Source organism: Passer domesticus, chromosome 1 (genome assembly GCF_036417665.1).
Source record: "Passer domesticus isolate bPasDom1 chromosome 1, bPasDom1.hap1, whole genome shotgun sequence".
NCBI lineage: Eukaryota > Metazoa > Chordata > Aves > Passeriformes > Passeridae > Passer > Passer domesticus.
In genome coordinates this window covers 10777718-10803089 of record NC_087474.1, presented here as the reverse complement: position 1 = coordinate 10803089, position 25372 = coordinate 10777718, and the positions used below count along the sequence as shown (strand labels likewise).

Genomic DNA, 25372 nt, shown 5'->3' with positions numbered 1-25372 from the left:
GAAATTTAATCTTACCTTCAGAAATGCTGTGGGAAATGGAAAGATAGAAACTTCCACAGACACTGAAGTTTTTGATTTGCAGCCTTGGAAGAAGCTTGGATTGATGTAAAAATAAAGTACACAGACATTAAGCAGAAAAATCATAAACTTATGTTTCTATAGTTGTAAGTAAGAATATGCCTTAAGTAAGTGAGAAATTGTATTGATAAGATGGTGAGATATTTATAATGTAGGGGTGTAATTGTATAGAGTAAGCTAAGAGTTTAGAAGTTATAATGGAAGCATATGTGTGTAGGTGAGATTGTAGCCCATTGGCTAAAAGTATATTCATTGCAGTAGAAGTAAGTAAAGGTGATAGGTTAGAAAAGCAAAATAATCTTTGTGGCAACTGTCCATTGGATTAAAATGTTTTATACTGTTTTGTAATGGAGAACTTGTGACTACTTTAAGCTATGGCCAACTGCTTGCTCCTTTAAAATCTCACAGCCTTTGAGGCTGATGTTTATCTGAGCAATAAATCTTTGTTAACCCAACTATAGTCCCATCCCTTCAATTAAAGCTGCAAAAATAATAGTTCCCTATGGGCCTGTGTACCAGAACATTGTCTTCAAACATGTGGCCATAGGATACTTCCCCAAGCTTTGCCTCTAACCCTAGCAGGTCTAATGGTGAAGTCACTGCAGCACTTTAAACATTGTTATCTGCTGCCATGGCAATCCCTGGGGAGTCACTTGTAGTTAACTCCAAACAGCTCCTTAGAAACCAAGTGGTTCCTAGGTAGTGATACTTGTTGAACATGGAGCACGATCTCCAGCAGCAGGAATTCCAGGATTTATGCCATGCTCTGAGTGCAGCAGCAGGCCCCACTCCTCACAGTTTAGCTGACAAGATGCTTCTTTAAAGTGTTCTGATGTGCTTGGGTCAGTCTGCCATGAAACAAGCTGTGTGAGAGAATCTGTGAGAAGTCTCACTTGGGATCTTTGCCCATGCAGAATCTGCCCTTGGATCAGGAGCTGCACTTGAGCTCTGGCTTAGCCCTTGCCTGGGTTATGCCTGTGCCTGATTGCTGATCCTCATCTAACTTTGCTCACTTGCCTTGCCTTGGCTGTAGACCTCCCTCGTCCCTTAGGACTTGTCTGGAGATCACTTTTCTGCTTGATGATGCTCATTATCATCAGACCTGCTGCTCTACTTTGGGTCTTGTCTATATTTTATAGTTTTAGATGATCTAGATCTTTTACTATTTCCCATGCAGAACTCTTCCTTGTTTTGCCTTGATCCATTTAAATGACTTGGAGGTTTAGGTGGACACTAAAAAATACATTAAAAATGAACTCATCAGTGATTTACAAATTCCTTGTGCTCACACTAGCTCATTCCCCTGTCATCCCTTGTTAATAATAGGCCTCTCACCTTGAAAACTCTGAAATTTACCACAAAGGCATGAAAGAAATACCATGTAACAGCTGCTGCCCAAAATTCCCCTTTTTAGTTCTTCGTTTGAACAGGGCAAAATAGTATTTTCATGTATTTAATTGGGTCAGAAGATGCTGATTCATCACAGTATGCTTGTGATTAACAGGCAATTTTGCTGATTCTCTTCACTACCAGCTTTCAAAAGAGAGTTGTTTCTGGTTTCAAATAATATTATAAATGGAAAAAGAGAAAAAAAAAAACAGCACTAAAATATGACAGCAGGTAAAGCACAAATTAAAAAAAATAGCAGTAAGAGAAGAAAAAATCAAAGACATTAAGGAAAATGAATGAAAAAAATGAAGGCAATTCTAATTACAATTCTAATTGCTTGCTTGAGGCAACTTTAGTAGCATTGCAAACCCATGACAGAGCCTTGTTAATATAAAATAACTTCATAGAAATGCATTTCTTAACAGCTGCACCCAGCTGAGATGCAGTAATTCCTGTATAAGTGCTATATGTGAAAGTTCTATATTTTGCATCTTAAGATTGAAATATTTAGATTTTTATGGTTTTTTTCCCAGTGTAAAAATATTTCCCCCAAATTAGTCTACTCTTTCTAGCAGTGAGATGAAGTTCTGTAAACAGAAAATAGCAGATTTTTAAAAAGATTATATTGATTTTATATGCATAAAGAAAAAACAAACAAACCAATAAAAACTTACTAAAAATTCTTCAAGAAAGAAAAACCCCTAAGTTTATATAGGAAAATATTATTTTTTTTTACATTTGCCTTCAGCTGGAATGAGAGAAATTTTTTTACCATCTTATAATGGTTTTAGTAACAAGAAATTAAGTGAGAGAATATTAACTTTGTTTTGTCAAATAGTTAATATTATGCACTACCTATACATCTTTTTCCAAAATAAAGTAAATCATACACATATCTCCCTCATGCTAGTGCGACTCCTGAATGTGATGAGGGAATGAAAGTTGGAGGGAGGTATTTGGAGAGAAGGGTTCCCTTTGATATATGGGCAGGACATCACAAATCTGTCTGTGCTTTACACTATTCTGAGCAATGAAACACTGCAGAATTTGAAAATGTTGAATTTTGAAATTGTTGAATTTGAAATCTGATTGCTGGGGTGGCAAGCTGGGTGTTCTGCACACCAAGGTTAGAAAATTCAAGCCAGCAAACAGAATCCAAATATTTTTGTTAATGAACAACACAAAGTCTCAAACATTGGTTGTGCATCTCTCTCACTTTCCCCATTTTCTTATTATCTCATACTGATCTATATTTCATTTGCTTCTCCTCTACTTCAGATTTAGTCATCTTACTGCCTTATATTTCATTTTATGAATTTCTAATACTGGTTTTAAATTGGATCGTATCCTTTATCTGACCAAATTTTGAAAATAAATCCAGTGCAATGCTCATTTGATGTCCATATTCAGCCACTCACTTTAGGCTTATATTTGGGTATAATTCTGTTGTATGTGCACAAGCTGCCTGTCTGAGCTGTGCATAAATAACTAATCAACTGTGCAGAAAGCTCAGGGTACAGTGTAGACACCTTCTCTGGGTCAATCTTTGAAAGGAGAGAGAGGGATTTCCTTTCTTAAAAATAAATAACATTTTTCTTCAAAATACTATTGTATGTCTTGCTATGTGTGTAGCTAGAGTTAACCCTTTAGGAATAGAGATATTTTGAAGCTTGCTTTAAAAGCTGTGATGAAAGACCTCTAAAGAGTTTTGTCTCTGTCTTTCAGCTCAGCTGTCTGTGCTCACAAACCTGCTGCAAATTGTGTTTCTGTAAAGGCTGGAGAAGGAGGATGTCTGTGCCTTCAGGAGCTTTCTCCCTGGCATTGTTCATGGGGCCGTGGCCAAGGTGGGACTGAGCAAAGGCATCTGACTGTAGCAGCTGGAGCTGCTGCAGCTCAGACCCATTTTTTCCCTTCTGACGACTCTGCAATTAGAGCAGTGTCCTCCAGGACAGCTTTGGAGCAGTCACAGGCAATGCTTTCTTAAACTGTTGCAACAAGAGTCACTGGAGTTCATCTTCCATGGTATTAAATATTAATTATACACATATACACACAGAGGTATTTACACAGAGTTAACTCATCCCTTGTGTAATGCTGCATGTTTAAAAGACCAAGAAGCAATGCTGGTTTTCAGTTTCTGGTAAATCAACATCTTCATCCTTAGTGTTTCAATAGAATCAAACACTGTTTATTATTGCACTTCTTAAAAATTTCATTTATATTTCCATTTCCATGAAGGAATTCAGACTTTGGTGTTATCCCAATTATACACACACATACACACACACACACACACACATACATACATACACACACTTATATATAAAACTTCTCTAAGTAATTCAGGCAGATAGCTCAAAAAAATGTGTCCACCCATGGCTAAATATTGTGTATAACAATACTTACTCTGTGTGTGCCTGACATGGATATGGATGCTTTTAACAGGAAAAAAAATCTTAATTTTGACGATATTAGTAGCATATATATAGAATATTACTACGACCTTTATTTTTTCTTCAAAGCATTTATTTTCAGAACAATTGAATCAATTTAATTATGTTAGTAAATTATTTTATGCTAATATCCATACTGTATAATTTTGAAAGGAATACTATTTCTTCAATGTCATGAAAAATAAGGAAATGCTTTCTAAATAAGAGAAGGGAAAGAGATTTTCTTCTCTTTCTGGTTCAACAAGAATTGTACCAAATAATTTAAATTATTATAGTAGGAGGTTTGTTATTTAATTGCAGTCTTCTACATAGCACAGGCATTACTGTACTGCTTTCTCACCCCTTTTGTTTATTTGAAGAGCTGAGATAGAACAATCTATATTTTTTATTTTTTTAATGCTTCATGATATGATATTACACAACAACTAAACCACATTTTGAATGAATACTTGCTTTTCGTTAATGAGTAATTTAATTTTTTCCATTATTTCATATTGTAATTTTGATATTTTATATAGGGTTTGTTTTTTAATTCTTTGAGTAAACAAGAGGCTGATAAAGCTGCTGCAAGACTACTACTGGGTCTTCACAGTGCTATTCTGGTTCTGTTCCACCCTTCAGATCCTCTGGCTCTGCCAGTCCTGGGTCTCCCTTTTTGACCATTTCTGATTTCTTGGGGGATCTCCTTCAACAAATCAGATGCAGATAAAGTATTCGTATACATTTAGCTATTATAGTGCCAATTATTATTTCAGTTTTTAATGCTGTGTTATGGTGTGTAAGTAAAGGCTTTATAGGGTTTCTGAACTCTGGGGCTGCCCTGTACAGTGGTGTGTGATTATAGTTTGTTATTTTCCCTAAATAAGCTTCCCTAGAAAGCAGCTGGTTGGTACATGAAGATTTTTTTACAGCAGCATTGCACAAAGAGGAAGTTTCTTCTCCAGTATGTCCTTCCTGAAGTTCCCATTTAATGAACTGTTTACTGACCCTGAATAAGCAAAGCTGTCAATGCCTCTTGTGGGTTTTCCTCACTTGGAATGGTTGAGTCTGTGTGATTCTGTGTTTTGCTATGTGGTGGTAGAAATCCACATCTCTCCAACTGCTTAATTCCATGACACAGACATTTCCTTGGTAAATACCATTCTGGTGCCCAAAGTTCCATTGGAAAACTGTGATTCCATAGTATTGATCCACAAAGGGACAAGTATTGGAAGGGCACAGGTGGGGAACTACCACTGAAACAGGATTAAATAGATTTTCCAAACCCTCTTCTTAAAACAGGCCATCAAAGACTGAAGGCAAAATCTGGGTAGTTTGCGAAATAAGAATTGAAGAAGGAAGGACAACAAAATACAAAGGATTACAGTTTATTCTAATCTCTCTAAAAGGATGGTCATAGTCCTCTGTCAGTCACAGTTCCCATAAAATGAAGGGGGTTTGGCCTGGATAGTTGATTTTTTGGAAGTTAAGAGAACCAGTTACCATGACTGTTAGTGCTTTTAAGTGTTTGCTTTCCATCAAGACATTTATATTTCCAGAACAGCTCATTTAATGAACTACTTGATGTTCAAATATCAGATTGTAGAAAGCTTTGCTTTACTAGAAAGACTGGTTGGTTCATAGGTCTCAAATTCTGAATCCATTTTCCACTTGTTAATAATAGAAAGACATGGTCAGGACAGCTAAGTAAAATGTTCTAAACTATGCAGTTATTCAAACAAAGTAAGCTCTTTTTCAAAATATTAATTTTAGAAATTTTGTTTTAGCCTGGCTCACCTCTTATTTCTCTTCATTTCCCTTGTTGACAGAGCTTAGTGACCCAGTAGCCTGGAATGAATTAAATTGTTGGTTAATTTTCAACCAAGAAGTTGAAGCTTATACTGGGTGTGAAGAGAACCACTTATCAAGCCTACATCATGGTCACTAAGGAGAGGATAACATAATCTCAAATTAAAAGAATTTAAAACTAGTATCCTAGTAATGCTCAACATCTGTTGAACAAAACATCTTTCATTGTGTTTTCTGTCTGGCTGCATACTCAACAAGGTTGCACTAGATAATTTAACACAAAATAGGTACCCCTGGGGAAATTTCTGTGACAAATTTGATCATAATCCCACATCTTTCAAGTAGTTTTAGCCCCAGGTGTAGTTGTTGTCGTTTCCCCCTCTAGCAGAAAGTGACAGTGTTCTTAAAAGTTGCAATGGTTTAGGAGTTTACTGATCTTATTATAGCTCCTGGTGGTGTGCGACCTTATTTTTTGGGTGTGCATCCACTGTGTGCTACCTAAAAATAAACATTTTTCGCCCAATGGCTGAATAATCAGGGAACAAAATGTGAACACAGAAGATTTGCTTAGGCTTTCATTGCAATAAGGGAAAGCAGATAGTAGGATTACGGCACTTTGACACTCTTCCCAAGAAGTCATTTTTATCCAGTTCTTGGTTTTTACAAACTATTGTTTGTAAAATATAAATTCCACAGAGAAGGGATTTTTTTCTCATTTTTTCCCCCTCTTCACCAGACAGATACATCAACAAACAGTAGGAGGGCTGACTCATCTCCACTGATAATAGCATGCAGGATAACTTTGCCATGTGACTCACTTTCTTCTTTGACTCTAAAAGATATTTGAAAAAAAGAGTGGCATTAATTTAAATAGATTTCCCATAAACAGGATTTACTAAAAAAAAAAAAAATCCTTGTTTTTATCTCATCTTTAAAAAGTACAGGAAAGAAAATGCCTACTATGATGTTCTAGCATTTTATAATGTTATTGGAGAATGAAAATATTCTCTTAGTGAGTAAATGGAACATATTTGGGGAAATGTATTTGCAGGGAAGGGTTTTTACCTCTGTGCACATCACTTCTGTCTTAGTCTGTCCCAGAAAAATGTTTTTTTTTACCTCCTGCCCTTTTATAGCTAGACCCTCAACTAACCTTGACCAGGGTCATGGCATAGAATGAATTGATAAGACATACTTCATTTAGGATTAAATAATGGGACTGATAGAGCCTAGAGGGGCTTGCAATCCTAACTGAGTTTATCAGCACTCTTAGGGAAGAGAAGCAATATGACTTGGTTTAGTTTCTATGTAGTAGATTATAAACCTGTGAAAGCCTGATTCTTGTCTTCTACCAGTGATTTTGAAAAACACCAACATTCTGAGAACTTCTTGTGATTCAGTTTTTGTACCTATTAATTCAATGAGATTTCACTGTTAGTCATAAGTCATAATTTCTTCCCTGCTCCCTTTTTCACTGACTGTGACAGTGCCTTAGGTTATTTTCCAAGACTTCTTTTGGTTTCCATGTATGTTTTCAGTAACACAGAGATAATTGTGTGCTGCAGTTTAGCCTAAATTTTCAAATGTGGATGAGAAAAAGAAGGGATCCATATTGCAGGGTACCTTCAATTCCAAATCCTAGACAATTATGTTTTAAAAATATGTATTTTTAAAAGATTTTTTCATTGTATATTCTTGATGTAGCAAATGGAATTCTATGTTTCATTATGTGACAGAGGTGACTTGTGGGAGCATCTAGTCTAAAAGTCTTGACTGAGAATTTTTTCAGATCTCAGGAGATAAAAAAGTCACTTGTTAGTTGGATAGCTAAAGCTTATCCTTTTCTTCAGATAGAGAATTAATAATCTTTTGTCTTCTGAGCTGTAAAAGTTGAAGTGTTATGTGACTGTTTCTCCTAGACATTTTAATTGGCATTTATGGTAGGAATTTGAGGGTGTCAGTTTTAGCAGCATGTCAATACCAGGAGCCAGGGGAATACACTACAATGGTATATATTAATTTTGATTTTTACACACTGCACACTAAATTAAGTTTTTAAGGGGTATATTATAAAATGTGGCACTTATTTTTGAAGGATCACATGTGTTAATCAATTTCATGAAACTCAGTTCTCTTCTGTAAGTGCCTATGAACAGTTTTCTCTTAACAAGCAGTCTTAAAACTACTTGTGCCCTTATCAATTATTTAGATTGCAATTTCAATACATGGCAATGAAACTGTTCTCTAGCAATCTGTGAAATTAAGTGTCTTTTTCCTGGTAGATTTTTCAGGAGACTGATATAAATCCTTTTGAGCTCATTAGGAATACTTCCTTTATTCTTATTCAGGGTAGAACTGCAACATGAAAGAATGTATTATTAGAGAAGGAATTATCTGTATAACTTGTTTGTCATAAACTGTAAAATTAATTTCGATTATTCTTGTGATTTTATGATAAAAAATTCTAGCCTTGCTACAAATATCTTTTGAGACCTTGAACAAATCATTCAAGCTGCCTACTTTATTTCTCTGTAAAATGAAGAAAATGCTTCCCTTGTCCCAGATTTATAGCATCGTTTTTATCAGTGCTTCGTGTTCTTCAAATCCAGGATGTGCTTGTACAGGTCCTAGAGAAATGGATGTTTTTTGGTAGATGTGGCTTTGACACACATTCATATTTGAAATATATGAGAGAAGCAACAGGCCTGTTCCACAGCCTAGATGGCATTTCAATAGAATAACTCCTTTTCTTACATGCTTATCATATAACTGAAAATGATGAGCCTTTCCAAATACTTATATCTTCCAGTAGGTTAGCTCTGCTAAGGTCTTTGCAAGTCCTTCCACAGACAATATATCTCCTTCATTTAATTTTCCAGACAAGTATATTCTATGGTGATGAACTCATAACCAAGATGAAATGACTTGAGCTTGACTGGATAAAGTCACAGTTCTACCCTCTCTAGGAACTCCAGAGCTCCCAGGATTTCTATGTGCTCAATTTCCATTAATTCTAATATAGCAGTTCCTGTTAATGCAGTTTTGCTGACCACTTCCAAAAGAACTTGATCACTCATCTATTTCTTTATTTTCTGTCACAGTGTTTTTCATGGAACTGTGCTTGCTAACATAAAGTAAATCTTTAGTGCCTTTTTCTTTTTCTGCTGACCTACAAATGCATTAGGTGAGCATGTAGAATGTATATCATGATTGATCTTTCCTCTCATAGATCTTGCAGTGTAATTTTTACAATATAAACATGGAGGTGAATGTATGCTGATGGGTAATTCTCTGTTAGGGTGAATTTAGCAATGTGTTTTGTCTGTTCTCACTCTTTACTAGAGTCTGATAACTGCCCTTTCCTCTGGCACAGGGTTCCCCTTCTTCCTTTGCAGAATTCCTGCTTCTTATCAGGTTCCTGGAGGAGATGACTCCAGCAGAAAACCAACATGTGGAAACTTATAAATTTTGGGATATCTGCTTACTGAGAAAGCAGGCAAATTACTGTACTAAAGAGTGATGAGCTATTAGACTGCCTCAATAATACAGAGAATATCTTTAGAAAATCCTGACCTAGATTTTCTTTATTATTTTTTCAGGCAAGAATAGGAGGGACATTCTGGCCCACAGTATGGAGTTATGACTGCAACACTAAAAGTGTTGTCTTCAGTTTATTTGAAGTCTCACCCTAACGGCTTACAATTGATGGTATAAAATTCATTCTTTCAATTAAAGTGATCACCCCCTATCAAGCTGGAATGTGTAAATGTAAGTAAATACATTTTTTTTAAAATTTTCTCTCAGTATCTTGTGTGTAGAGAGATTTACAGTTATCAGTGTAATAACTTTAACAGTTATTTTTGGATCAGATATGAGCTCAAATGAATGGAAATTATTTCCTTCACTCTAAAAATATGTTTATCAATGTGTTTAAAATTTGTGTTGCACATAAGAGTGTAGTGATATTTAGTCATCTGTTTGTGATGTTTCCCAAGAGAAAAAAGAAATTAGGCAACAGCTTGAATGCTTTATAGAAATAAAGCACCATAGTCAAATAAAAGTAATGCACTGACTGTTCATCTCAAAAAAAAGAATCTTTGCTTGACACTGAAATGGAGTTTTGGTCAGAGTTCAAAAATATTCACCCTTCTATTCCTGCTGTGTGAAACACCTTTGTGGTGACCTGCCAATTACTAATGAAAGCTGAAGTATTTTATAAGTCAGTGAGAAGAAAAAAAGAAATGAGGGCAAGTTTTCTCTGATATTTTAAATCTTAAAAGGAGTACTAATTGCTAAAGCTAATTCTCTGATGACTTCACTTTGCATTTTACTGAAAATCATTTGACATTCTGCAATTTTGACCAGTGTTTCTGAGGCTTGTTAGTGATTCATTTGAACAAACAAATGGGATGACTACTGATAGGTAATACTTTTAACAGAATGTTAAAAATACTACATTTTTTTTTCTAATTCTTATGAAACAGAAATAAAGATAGGTGTATTATTAAATGAAAATAATAAAATTCTATCTTTGGGAAGGTTTCTCCCTGATTAACTAGTAGAACTCATATTTTGTTTGTTTTGTTGAGGAAGCCAAACCTAAATAAGAGGTTATTCTATTGATTAAGGTGTCTGTCTGTATAAAACTCCTAATCTTTTAAAGAATAGCTTTATTTATTTTATTTATAACAAGTTACAAAAGGTTGCCAAATATATTTTTTCTATCATTATAGTTAGGCAAATAAATGTTATGGGGGAGTTGTAATGCTTCCTGTTTCCATCAGAGGGTACTGTAAACATGCTTAAAACTTACATTTTTTGTCTTCACTGCAAAGAAGTGGATGTTTCTTTCTATGTGGAATTTCCAGATGATTTTCAATGCTTATAAATTCTGTGTACCCTTACATATATTTGCCTTGCTGAAAGCATGAGTGGTTTATGTAGTCTCATTAAAAACATTTGAAAACAAGTTTAACTAACATTCTATTTTCCTTGTAAACATTCACTGGATATTCCCTTTTAAAGAGGAGTCGTGTTCTAAAACTTCTGTATATAAAATGTCAATGTGGAAGAAGGTAAAAATGTTCCTAATGTAACAAGCATCTTACACATCTTGGCAGTCAAAATAAACTTTCTTAGTGGGTACAGAGGGCGATCCTGTCAGCAGAGACAGAGCTGGATGTGCTCGATGTGTCCTGCACAAAGAGGTTTTACAGCAAACAGCAGAGCCTGGCAGCTCACGAGGCTGGCACTCTCTGGGACACGAGCCACTAGCCACTGGCTGCTGTCCCTGTGCCAGCACCACGCTCATCCATGGAGCCTGGTGGCTTCCCAAGGATTTGGGGGTCAATTACCTGGGTTGCTCATATTTTTTTTCTTATTTTCACATTGTTTTTAGTTCTTGTGACTCCTTGAGGCCAGGTACTTCTCCACATGGACAGTGTCTGTTTGTACACCAAAGGCATTTATTAGTGTGCAACAAGGACATATTCAGTATTTCTTTCTTTGATGACAAACTTGGTTCTGTATGCCCTTTGTCATCCAGGCACAGAGGAACAGTGGTGTCACAAACAGACACCAGTAAGAAATCAGGGGAAGTGAGCAGCTCATGGGCAGTGTGTGGGAGAAGTGTGTGGGCAGAAGTGTGTGTCCCAGCCCAGCCAGGAGCAGGGCAGGGTGTGGGGGCAGCCCCAAACATTGGGCATCTCCTTTGGGACAGGGCCAGGCCAGCCTCAGCTGGGACATCACCCTGCAGGCGGGCTGAGCTTGGCAGGGTCAGTTTCCAGGCAGGGCAGGGCTGTGGGGAGATGGAGACCAGCAACAGAGACTGATCCCTGCGGGGCTGGAATGGGTCGTGGGCGATGACAGGATGGGGGAGGCCCTGGAGGAATTTGAGATGGTCAGTTTGAGACGGTCAAAGCAGTTACAAGCTCATCTCCAGCCTTCATGCTCTTCTCCTCGGGCAGCAATGTCCATTCTGGCTGGGTGCTGTTGGCAGCTTGCAGACAGGCAAGTTCAGTAGTAAATTAAATGAGATTTTAAAGCCCAAGATTAGAACAAATAGCTACATGGGTATTCAGATGGTAAGCCTTCAGTTTGTTTTTTTAGAGCTGACAATAAAAAAATGTTTGCTTTTCTTCAGAAGAACCTGGGTGTAGTAGTCTGCCCATGTATTTGTAATTAGCAACAAAACAGGTACTATTTGTTGTTCCACAGGTCTTATTTGTTGTTTCATGATGAACAAAAAATGAGCATAAACTCTGGGTTTATGTGGCCTGACAAGTAGAACAGAAACAGCCTTCTGACCATGCTTGACTGAAATACAATCTTCACTCAGGTGTGATTTTGCATCAAAAAACCCTCCAGAATTAAAAAACATTGTCTGTATATCAAACCTTCAAATTGCAACACAAACATTCTGATAACATTGTGCTCTCTTAGTAGAAGCATAGAATCACAGGTTCATAAAATATAATGAGTTAGAAGGGACCCATCAGAATTATTGAGTCCAACTCCTGGCCATGTGCAGGACACCCCAAGAATCACACAACTGCAGTAGGACCTTTTATAGGGCAAGATGTTATGTGGCTTGTAGAAAGTGAAATTGGCACATAGAAATCAATGTATTTTCATGGTTCATGAAAAAAAAACCCCACTTCTTGGAAAGGTTGTGGAAAATATATTTTATCAGACAAGAAATATACCAGCAGAAAGTAGTGCTTGAGTCTTATTCCTCTTTAGAATCATACGTTCAATTCTTGGTTAAGATCATATACACTACATGTAGTGTATGTACAACCACCCCAAAAGGGTTCTGCTACCTGCTTTAAGCAAAGCTAAAGCATACATTACATTTCTACAAATGATAAAGGGAAAGTTTATTTTAAAACCCATTTTTCTGCATATACAGCCACCATAAATTTATGAGAGGGGCTCTGAAGTAAGACTAGTCCTATATCCACTGCATGTCTCCCATTTCCTGTATACCTGAGCACTGAAACAGAGGAGAGCCTGCTTCCACACACCAATTTTGCACCTCTTTCTCAGCAAAGTATCCCTCCCCCATTTTCTGAAATTCCACACACATATTTCTTCTAAGACAGCTGTCTTCTTGCATTGTTATCACTAATTTGAGGTTTCTAAATTGTTGTTATTTTTAATTTTCCTTGGCTATTCAAAATTTCATTTTGTACAGGTTTCTTTGAAGTTATGGTGTGGTTTACTTGTTGATTCTGAAGTTTCCTTCTGACTTGTAGGTCAAAGCTCTACAAAATGTCCAGAGCTCATTTTATTTCTAGTCAGAGTCAGAGTCAGTTTGTCTAGTCCAGTGCCCCAGCTCAAAGCAAGGTCAGCCATAGAGGATTGCTCTTAACTTGTCTGGATAGGTTTTGAGTATGGCCAAGGTTGAAGACTCCAGAACCTCTCCAAGAATCCAGCTTCAGAACTTGATCACTCTTGGAGTAAGAAAGCTTTTTTTCTTGTGTCTAAATGTAATTTTCTGTCTTTCAGGAGATACATCTGGAGGTAGAAATCTTAAGAAATAGCTGAACAAAACCAAACTGGTTTATTACTGGAAAAATAACACTACCCCTTTCTATTGCTACTTTGTTCCTATATGCTTCTTTCACAATTTTGTGAAGAAACATTAGAACCAGTGTTTTAATTTATATGCAGTATTAATTTGCTTTAAATCAAGAAATGGGTCATTCAGTGGTAGCTGGAATTGTATAGATTGCTGACTAAGAAGAATTTTAAATTATCTGGGGTTTTTGAATAGTTTATTTATTAACTGCTTAGGTTGATTTTTTTAAGATGATACCTATGTGTATGAACAATTTCTTTTTTTGAAGCTATATTTGGGAATTACTAAATGTATATAAAGTCAGAATCTGGTTCATTTGATAAAAAAACAAAACAAGGTCTCATTGTATTTGCTTAGGTTAGATTTTTAAACTGTAGAGAGAAAGAAAAAATGTGGTATAAAATCTGCCAAAATCTTGATATGTGAGCATTAGAGGCATTGACACTGAATGTCTTTTTACCCTTCATATCTGAGTGTACTGAACTTAGTAGAGTAAGGAATTCTCTGTACTGTACATTCTATATATGTAAATAACAAAACTCATTGTACTCAGTGGTACAGGATTAGTATCTTTTTTTTTTTTTTAACTGGGGCAGAGGCTTTTTCCTTACCATTATTGTATCATCATATAAATATAGCAGTGTTATGGAAAGCCTAAAGCTTCACGCCACTGCTTTGCTCATCTTCTTAAATTCAGTACCACATGGCAGATTTCTGTGGAGCCTTATCTCTCAAGTCAAAAAGAAAAGCATGATCACAATAGTCAGCTTGGCTTTTCTTCTCATCTCTGTATGCACTTCAGTGCAGAAGAAGTTCAGACACCACAGAGCTTCAAATGGTTTCTTTCAAAGGCATTAAGAAAGGGAAACAAATATTGAGCTCTAACAAAGACGTTTTCAACCAGTGCATGTTTATTAGGCTTACTTTATTCTACCCAGCATATTCAAAGACATCTGATTAAACTGTCCCAAATAAAAAAGACAAAGCTTGCTCCAGTCTGTGCAGGGCAGATAAATAATTCTGTGGGAGATTTCTATCATCTCTCAGACTCTATATGGAGACTTGTTGAGATATTTCAAACAGAGTTTGCACATCACCAAATACAGTCCTGCTCAGAATGCTAAAATGTTGTATCTGGCTAATTGGAGATAGAAGAGATTGTTTCTAATCGCTGCATGACATTCTTTGCAATTCTTATAGATATGCAGACATATTCCTTGTTTCACATATATTTCCAGTGAAAGAACTAGGGAAAGTAGCAAGAATAAGAGAGGGCCAATATAGCAGCAGAGATTGTGGTGCAGCACAACATACAAGGACCTTCTTATGACCCTTGTTTGAATATCCCACTTTAACCTTCTCTAATGTTTCAGCTGTGTGATAACTTACTGTTATTTACAGGTAGCCAATATTTTTGGAAGGGACTATTGAAAGGCAAAAAGAAATATTGAATAGCATTGTATTCATTAAGGTGGAAACAGAAAAGTTCCTTATCTGTAAGTTTTTTTGAGATCAACACAACACTGTATCTCCTTTAGTTTCATGGGATCTTTCTTTCTTTCTTTTTCTTTCTTTCTTTCTTTCTCTCTCTCTCTTTCTTTATTTCTCTCTTCAATAAATAAATATTTTTCATACAAGAAAAGTTATTTCTTACTGAGTTAGGGAATTTAACTGTTCTTTTTTTCTCCATGGGGCTGTATGAACACCACTAGGCCAAATCACTTGGTGTTTCTTCATCTGCTTACTTGCATTTAAACTGCTGACTAGTACAATATTCCAACCAACAGTGTTGTTACTGTCAATCTCTTCTCCTCCTTTTCCTCTGTTCATCAAGTTGATATTTATTCAAGTTGATCTAGGAGATAGATAATTTAGCTTTAGTTTTATTAGCCAGCCACTATCGCCACCTTAGTCACTCATCATGCTCTTCTGCCTGGAGATCAAGACTTGGAGGAAGTTGCAAGAGGAGACTGCAGCACTACATCTATAAGAATAAAAAAAAACTTACTGTAATCTCCTTTGAAATACAGAATTGTTCTTTTGTTAATATGTTTCCCATATTGAAATGATGTATGTGATGGAACCTTTGCTACTGAGTTTGGGAAACATTCACTCACCTTAATGACAGGAGTACTTCGTGTACACACAAATATCAATTAGCACCCCACCTGAATTCACAACTAAGAGTTTTGTTCAGCAAAACTCACTTACTAATAAGTATATTGAAAAAAGTCAATCATTTAATTTCTTTCCATGAGTCCTCTTTTATGTATTTTCCTATTCTAAACATTCTCCTTTCTTCCTGCTGTTTACACCAATGGTTACTGACAAAAGTAATGGCTACTTACCTGTTCCATGTTCATTAATCACACCATTTGGCAAGTTTTCCTTTGAGTGTCTCTGCAGGAATATCAATAACATCGTGCCTCTCACAAAGAACTTGTGCCCAGCAGCACAGTCTGTGCAAAATTAACTTCCTCATCTATGATATTTCCATTTTGTTCTTTTTGTTAATAGACCAAAACAGTTTCCAAAAATGTTACCACCCACTGCTGTCTGCACTGGAGGAGAGGCAAAGAGAAACCCAGTGAAGAGAAGATTATTTCGAAGATGATGTCTTCACTGAAAAATAATTACTTTAAAATGTAGTGAGTGGATCCCAAATCCACAGCCTGCTTTAGCTCTTTCCCAGTGGGAATTTCCTCTGGCTGCCTCTCCTCCCCGCTGCCACCAGCCAGTACCTCAGGAGAAGCCCAGCACCGTTAGTGGCTGGCTGCAGCTCACCCAGGCAGTTCTTATCAGGCTGTAACTCCTTGTATACATGCAAACACCTCTTCAGCTGGAGGTGCTCACATTTTTCTAACTCTTTCATTCTGTCTCTAAGACACAGACAATAAAATTAATTAAAGTAGGTTTTATTGCACATTTGGGTAAGTGATGGGCCTTTGCAGCTCTGGATCAGCAGTCTCTGATTTCATATTTGCATGGGGCTAATAAAGAAAACAAGACAATTGATATAATACCCTCTGCAGACAACATTTCTGTAACTGATGGCACAACCTTCATGGCCACAGTGCTGCAATGCATTAGCTTACCACTGCAAGGAGATTTGCCTCTTTTGTGATGGTTTTGGGAGACTTTACATGAAATTGCTGTGTACACATCTATATAAGTAATGGCCAATAAAAAAAGGAATGATTCCACTTGGCATTGTTTATTAATCAGAATTCTTCTCTGGGCTTTTATTTGGGAAAAGGTGTAAGAATCTTCTTTCTCTTTTTCTGCATTCATTAATAATTGTTTATATTGTCTTTTATTTCCTAAAGAGAAAACTCTGGCAGCTCCAGAGTGCAAAGCAAATATTCTCAGGGGCAGAAAGAGTGGAGTATGCCACTGATCTTTTCTTGCAGAAGAAATCTGGCTGATATTAAAGTCTGGTTTAGAAATGTGCCTTAGAGCTCCGTAAAATCATTCATTTTGGAGAGATAGCTTTTAAATATACAATTATTAATTAGCATTCTTAGGTAGTGTAACATTTTTACAGCATTTGGGGATCTTAACCACATTCAGTAAAGCTGTATAATTTGCAATAACTAGTGTTTTGCAAAAAAAGAGAAAGTATTTGTGGAGGGAAGGATTCTTCAAATGAATAGTTAAAACTGTCTGGAAGAGAATTGTGTAATTTTAATTCTCTAAGAGAAATTGAAACTGTTTCATTAACAAGAGTGAGAATCTCTGTGAGAGTCTATTACTACAATTTTTCTGATTATTAAATTATAATAATACATGTGGAATTATGGGAACTAAAATACATACATACAATGTCCCAGCATTCAAGGTACAAAGTTCAGAGCTACTGAGTGTCATAAATGATTGAAATAATCTATAAAAGTAACCTGCTCATATTGGTAAAATTTTTCTATACTGTTGCTTATTTTCATGCACAAATTTTAGCTTTTCATTACAAGAAGTCAAAGATGAAACTGATTTCCTTTTTCCTTTTAGTTAATTGGAAATTGAAGAGCCTTCCCTCACACTGCAGCTTCATTGCAGGAGGCTCGTGCAGAACCAGTGGGGCTCTCTAGAATGAGGGTACCCCTTCTCTCTGACTCCATTCTCCTTACTCACATCTCTTCCCCAGATTCCACATGATAAATGTGCAGGCTTGCAGATGGGGGCACAGAAGGTCCATCCTGAGGCACTCCTTTCCATTTGCTTCACTCTCAGCCTTTCTGTCTCCTCTAGCAGTCACGTTGATACAGACATAAATGGATCCATGTAAGGAGGGAAATGCTTTTGTGTTTTAATGGGCCTCTTTCCTGGCGGGATAAGTGAATTCCCAGGCAAGCTATTTATATGTGAGAAAGGTGCCTTGGACTGTGCCTAAATGTGGTCCTTTACCCTTACTATTCTTGTAGATACACAGTCACTTATGAGGCAAAATATAGATGGCATCACAAACAGCTTATAAGTCTCCTATGCCAAATAAAGCTCCAACTTATACAAGACAATTTGTAATTCAGGTTGTAAAACTGCTCAGTTCTTTTTGCTGAATTTTCGAGCAGCAGTTTGTGACAAGCTTCTACATGAATGCCCAGAAAAAACCTTGTGTGAGATGCTCATTTACCCTCATGTGAGACATTGTTGTTTCTCTCCAATCCAAGAGCCTTTTCCTGGCTGTGGTTTGAAACACTTGCAGTGTGCAGAGAGAGAAATTGAGTTTCAGCATCCCCTGGATGCAGTGGCCAGTGAGAGGGGTCCAGCTGAACTGGGGACAGGCAGAGCATCACACTTGTGTAAAGATGGATTAGGCTTCAAAATCTCCTTATTAAAGCAGTAGTCAAATCACTTTGGCATCTGGAGTTCTTTTTAGCTCCCAGCAAAGTCAGTTGGAGCTCTGCAGCAGACTCCAATGAGAAAAGAATAAGGCATTAAATAACATGCTGCACAGCTTTTGTGTGAGTTGAAAGGGATCCAGGCAGACCTTTGCCAGAGTGATTGTGGATGTGATGCTTTTCCAGACGAGTTTGGAGGGGCTCAAGCTTGGCCAAAGAAGTACAAATCAGTTCAAACCTAAAATTGTGCTAAATTTTCCAAAACCTAAATGACAGACAACAGAAAAGCATGAAAAACATTGAAGCTATAATCCAAGTTAACATCTGAGCAGAGTACAAAAGAAAGATGCAGCTGGTTAAATGAACTTTTTTTCTAAAGAAACTTCAGTTGTAATTTTTTTCATATTGAATTTTAAAAATAGTCTCCACTTTACCCTCTAAGTGAACTGGAAAAGAACAAATGACAATAGCATAGCAATTTGGGGGCCAATTTTCCTTAAATACATGTTCTATTCGATATTGAACCCTTTTGATATTCAGAAGTTTCAGGACTCAGTTCTCTGAAAGAAGCTGCATAAATTGTGGAATTCTGACAATACCGTTTGGCCTAATAGCTACTTGATCATGATTCCTTGGTGGATCCCACTGTTCTGGCTGATTGGAAAGCTCTCATTGCATACAAGAATGCTGAAATGCCAGTCAGACTGCCTTGCATAGGGTTTCATGTGCTTTGTCATTAAGCCCTATTGTCAGGGTCTTTGTCATCTGGCTGTAAATCATTCTTAGCTGAGGGAACATGCACAAACCTGAAAGGACATCCACTTCGCTATTTTTGCATATTTTTCAAAGTGCTTGTTCTCTTTTCCTGCCTTTATTTTTTAGTCCTTTTCCATTTAACAAGAAGAAAAATGAAAATAATTCTCCCAAAAATCTAATACTTAAAGTTCAGATAAGTTGGGCATTTTCAGGGAAGTTAATTTTTTCCTAACACTGCTTCTAGACTGACACTCACCAGAAGGTGTTTTTATTCTTTCCTCCCAAAAAAAAAGTCTTAAGAACACTTAGAGGCTTTTGTCACATTCAGGACCATAGTCTGGCAGACCTTTCAGGGTTAGTTTCTAGCTGATATGCCTTTGGCAATTTTTTGATATTGGTTGCAAACTACATGGACCCACATGTTCTGTATTGGCTGTAGTAGATTCTTCTAGAAATAATTGAAATTTAACAGAGACATTCAAGTTGGTTTTCCTGTAGTGGTTCTTGCATATTTAAAGTTTTTAAATTTTCTTTTGTAAGTACTGAGAATTTTGTGTACTGTTTATGTCTGGCACATTATCTAATTCCATTTGGTATTGGGCCTTTTCTTTGAAGAGCAGAGGAAAACATTTTCTTGTAAATTATTTTCTGTGTATGAGCAAATACAGGCAGAGCTCATAAATTAATCCTGATAAACCACTCCTCCCTTTCTCCCTTTCTGTGTTTCATGTTGCTTTTTCTTTCTTATTTTCTTTAGCTACCTGCCCATCTTTGTAGTTGTGCTCCACTAGCTAATTTCAGATTATTAAAACTCAGTATTAAAGAACAGTTTCTATCCTTTCAAATTGATCTTGTGATTGAATAATATATTAAAGTTCCATTTAGAAATAATATAAATATATTTTAATAAAAATATTGGAACCCAACCATTCAGCAGTTTGGTTAAAGCAATATTTATTCTGACTCTAGAAATAGCCTTGTGATTCATTATCTGTCATAGAAACAATTATTAGTTATTAACTCATCACCTTGCAATGTATTGATCAAGTTAGTTTTAAATGTGTTAAAATTCTGCTAAAATAATAAAGAGAATTTCTTTTGTTTGCTAAGGAAGGGTTTTTAATTTATCTCAACATCACCAAGTACAGTGTTACCCAAACAAGGGGTCAGAGAACATTTCCTGTTATATTCAAAGTCTATTTGTGTGGACAGGTTCTTTTTTCTAGAGACCAAGTTACAGCTCTGCCTTGGACCAGTGTCCTGCTTTCAGCTGGAATAAAGTTCATCTTCTTTCCAGTGGATGGTGCAGTGTTGTGTTTCGGATTCAGCACGAGGATAATGTTGATAACCCGGTGCTGGTTTAGGTGTTGCTAAGAAGGGCTTACTTGAAATCAAGAACTTTTTGGTTTCTCATGCTCTGCCAGTGAGGAGGTGCACAAAAATCCTGGAGGAAGTACAGCCAGAACAGCTGACCTGAACTGGCCAAAGGAATATTCCATCCCTCAAAACACCAAGCTCAGTATATGAACTGGGGGGAGGTGGCTGTGAGCCACCAAGCACTGCTCAGGACAGGCTGGGCATCAGTCAGCAGGTGGGGAGAAATTGTGTTGTGCAGTATTGTTTTTTCAATTGGGGTTTATTTTTTAAAATTACAATTATTATTATTATAATCATCACTATTAGTATTATTATATCGTAGTATAATTACTATTATTATATTCTATTTGATTTCAATTGTTTAGCTGTTCTTATCTCAACCCATGAGGGTTTTTTTTTCCTTGTCTCATTTTCATCCCCATCCCACAGAGGAGCATGTGAGCCAGCAGCTCTGTACTTAGCTGCTGGCTGGAATTAAAATTAAACCAGCAGGCACATGGAAAGACTTAAATATTAGGTACTTTTGGATGCTAAGACTCAGGACCCAGAGTGGGTGATGAGAGTGTGAACTCCCGTGATATTTTGTGAAAAATTCTCTTTGCCCAGGATTCCTGGGGAGCTGAGAGGCCTCAGAGAAAAATGTAAATAGTAATTATCTGATTTGCTTCTCCTGTTTTGCTGCTTTGGAATGTGGCAGGTGATTGTTTCATTGGTTTGATGTGAATTGTTTTTACTTAATGACCAATCACGGTCCAGCTGTGTTGGGACTCTGAGGAGACACGAGCTTTTGTCATCATTGTTGTTAAGCCTTCTGTCTGTATCCTTTCTCTATGTTTAGTATAGTATTCTGTAATAACATAACATCATAAAATAATAAATCAGCCTTCTGAGAACACGGAGTCAGACTCATCTCTCACCTTGTCCTGGGGACCCCTGCAAACTCAACAAATTCCTGCTCCCTGACCAACCTCTCCTTCCCCAAAGGTGATGGAGTGCCTTGTCTCTGCTCTGCTGTGAGTGCAGCAGCACAGGAAAAGTAAACGCAGTACCCTGCAGTGTCAGCTTGCAGTCACTTCACTTGCATTTCTTGCCTGCCACTCATCTTTTCCTTCCCTTGGCTGGGTGCAGCTCTGCACAGCAGCAGCAAACTCCTCCCGGCCGCCTTTGTCTGTGCTCCTACAGCCGGGAGCCGCTCCTGCAGCCAGCCCCAGGATGTCTGCGTGCCCACGGGGCAGCCTGGCCAGCTCAGCACCTCCACACCTGCAAACCTGGCATGTCACAGACTGGGGACATTCCTGGGAGAAGGCAGAGCAAAGTGTGCAGTGCCTGCTGGCAACTTGCCTGGCTTCAGCCGGAGGTATTGATTGTTAGGTGCATTAATATTAGGAAATAAGTTGTCTCCATTCTTTTTCAAAGGGCCAATACTCAGCTGTGAAATCATTTAGCTGACTTAACTGAGGTTATTTGACAAGGAGGACAGTTGTATTAATATAAACAAGCTGTTTAATTGCCTTCCTCTTTCAAGCAACCCTGTCTGTTATGATCAAATGGAATGATCTTAAAACTTTTTTATTGCTTCCTGCAGAGGAAAAAGATCAGATGAAGTAGAAAAAACCCTGAAATTAGCTCAGTATTAGCAAGACAAAAACTTTCTCAGATTGTTTAAATTAGTGGTTTCTTTTTTCCTCCCAGGTACTATCTTTTTTTTTTTTTTTTTTTTTAAACTGTCTCGTCCTTCACACTTTCCTCAGCTAGGCATTTGTCTTTTCAAACCAGCACCTCTTTTCAGGATTTTGCTTTTCCCAGACTGTTTAGCTTATATTTCAAAATAAATAAATAAATGAATGAATAAGTAAAATAATCTTCTCCTGCCACAGAAATACATAATAGAAGGGAGTCAAAGATATGTGTTATATCATCAGACTCATAAAATGGCACTTGATAAAGTGTCACATAAAAGACTTACGAGAAAGTAAGGATTTATGAATTACACGGGAAAAGAAGGGATATAAAAATGCAGTAGAGAAGAGAGACTGGGGAGATATGATTTGTCATTGTGACTGACAGTCTAAAAATAGTGCTCCTGATGCTGGTAGTGAGTAGTGATATCCTCTGAGGCTCTCTTTCAAGCCTTGTTGTCTGCTATATTCAGTGCAGTTTATTGATGGAAACGTGAGGTGGAGCAGCCTTATAATAGACCTTGGGAATAGTCCAAAGTGAGAGAGGAGTCTGTTGAATGGTAAAATCTTGTTCCATGTGACACTGTTGAAACAACCAAGCCATCAAGTTGTTGACTTCAAGTTCCTCTCCTTCAGTAGCTCATTCATGGGTTTTACACCAGTACTTTGTGTACTGGCAACAATACCTAGAGTTCAAGGTAGTTAATTACTGAAGTGCAGCTAATGAAGCCTACTCAAGGAATTCCCAGGGGCCACTTGTAAATCAAGATAAAAGCAATGACCAACAATGAGAGCCAAAACCCACTGCAGGTTAAAGAGAACTGAAAGTACATAAAACTTCTAGTGTTTGGAAAAAAAATAAATTTTGTAAAATGTTTCTCATTTACATCCTAAAGTCTTTATTTCTACAAAAAAAAATCATCTTGGAAATGAAAAAGGTAATATTCTGCCTTTGGCTCTACTTTGGGCATCTATGGATTCTGTACTGCAATATGTCTATGTTATACATTAACTAATTAATTAGATTTAAGTTGGAGTCTTGTTTTCAATATTACCACGTATTATAATAAAAAATGCCCTAAATTGTGAACACAAAAATTTGAAGAAATAATGGTATTAAATTAGGAAAGGAAAATTTGCTTTCTGTAAGGTCAAGGAAGGCCAGACTAAAAGTCAAAAAAATTGTGATGAAATCAAAATTGTGTTTTACAGTGGCAAAGGGAGAGGCCTTGGATGCATCTGTAATACACACAAATTATGTTTTCATTTAAAAATCCTTATGCTTTCTACTAAAATTCATGTACAATCTCATATAAAAATCCCAAGGGAGTAAAAAGTGTTTTTTCTAAACATGAACCATGCATGTGTTAAAGTCAATCTCAATCTGATGTCCATGGCCTTGGATACTAATATGGTTGAGAGACAAGTTGAGACAACTCAACTCTGCAGTTGTGTTTGTGCCTCTCAACAAGTGCTTGGGTAATTTAAATTCCAGTCTACCATCACTGGAGAGTTAAACACTTCTGCAAAAGTTCCCAAATTCTCATGTAGTCTATAATTATTAAAAAAATCCTTCTTAATGAAATGTGTCATGGTTTAGGTATGCCAAATTTAATGTTCCCACTGAAACATTCCAAACCAGGGGTTCACTGCCCCCTTCCCCTGTGGCAGGCTGGAGAGGAGAACTGGAGGCACAAAAGGCATAGGTTGAGATAAGAACAATTTACTGGGAACAGCAGTGAGATAAGAAGGGAGCAGGAACAGCTGATAACAGAGTGTACAAGAGAGGCAAACATTTCCCACCCACCACGTGGAACACAACCTTACCCCATATCCCTGCTTATGGCATGAGGTGGTGTGGAAAAAACTCTGGGTCCCAGATACTGCAAAAGTCGATCCTGTCCTGGCCAGAAACAGGACACCTTAAAAAAACTCTAAAGAATGTGAAAAAAATAAATAATAACCCACTTATTTCCCAGATTTATCTATTTAATTCCCTCTCATTTTAAGAAAAAGAATATTCTGTAATGTGTCCTTTCTACTCTGAGGTAAAAGCAGCATCAGTTTCACAGGAATAGTGTTACTGTACTATTTGGATATCCATCCTTGAAATAGTTGTCAAACATTCCCAGGAGGACAAATGCTTTACTAAGCTTTGGGGCTAAATGGTTCATAGAGAGGTCCACAAGTCCCTACTCAGCTCTGTTCTTGTCCTCTACATATATTTTCAGGAAAAAAAATCTCTTCCATGAATACAAGGGTTTGTTAAATAATGTACATCTCTCAGAAATTTTAATTTTCTGCATGCTATTCTTTGATATTCTCCTCAAGTTTCCAGAAAAAATGTCTCCCACAGAGAAGTCCAGATTCTTGGATTGATGCAGGCTTACAAGGATCTCCTAAGAGTCACTAGATAAAATGCAGGAAGGTTGCACTTGCATAAAAGGTGAGAGTACCTTTTTGCTTCTCCTTAATAAAGGACAGAGATGGATTTTTTGTTTATTTTTTATTACTTTCTAATTATTTTTATTATTATTATTTTTCCAACTGTAAATTTTCTATGGCTTTTAAGAGTAGCCCAAACTTAACCATATTGAAATCTTGCTATTGCTTTTTAAAGGGCTTATGATTCAACTAGAAAGAAGAGATTAAACAAAAAAATTTTGATAATATTTTATTCTTTGCCCCTACATAATATATTCATATGAATGTGTTGACTGTTGCTTTTGCAGCAATACCAAAAAATTCAACCCTCCAGAATTTCTCCTGTACCATAGAATATTTATACTCAAAAAATCCAGACTGGTCATTTTAAATATATGAGCAAATATGGAAGTTCTGCAATTCAGTAAGCTCAGCAGGCAGAAAAAAAGTCACAGGCAAGAAAAGGAGCTGTGATGTTGACAAAGAAATATTGTGAACATTTAATGGCAGTTCCAGTAGCTGCACAGTGTATTGTAGTTAAATAGTTTTGTCAGCTGCTTTTCTTGTAACCATTGGCCATGCCATAGTTCTCTATAAACCTCTGCAGGAGACAGAACCAGCTTTAATGAAATTTGAGTAGCTGACATATTAGGCAATGCATTATTCTGGAAGAAATGCTCCTTGATATTTTTCCAAAGGACTCTCTCTCAACTGTAATCACTTTCTCCGTACATGAATGATGTCACTAAAGACTTTAAAGAAAATAATTATTTTGACATTGACTGTAAAACAAATAGTCTAAGAACATCTGAGGCTCTGTAGAAATAATTTCTTTTATCCTGTATTGATAAAGCAACAGCATGTGGCAGAAGTTGATTCCATCAGGCCTGCTTGTTGCATGGCCAGTGAGTCAGATCTCATGCAATGGGAGAATATTGCTCATTTTGCTGCTCTAACAACTCTGAACTCTATCATGGAAAAAGTGCTTTAGAAGACAACAAGTTACAAAGC

The 25372-nt window shown here is 36.8% G+C and overlaps 1 long non-coding RNA gene across 1 annotated transcript in view; it reads left to right on the top strand.

Moving 5' to 3' along the window:
- Positions 1 to 9464, top strand: part of LOC135282361 (uncharacterized) — a 64147-nt gene extending 54683 nt beyond the window's left edge. The window contains exons 2-3 of the long non-coding RNA XR_010348583.1: positions 3193 to 3311; positions 9308 to 9464. This is a non-coding gene — a long non-coding RNA (uncharacterized LOC135282361). The remainder of the gene's footprint in view (positions 1 to 3192; positions 3312 to 9307) is intronic.
- Positions 9465 to 25372: the final 15908 nt, after the last annotated feature.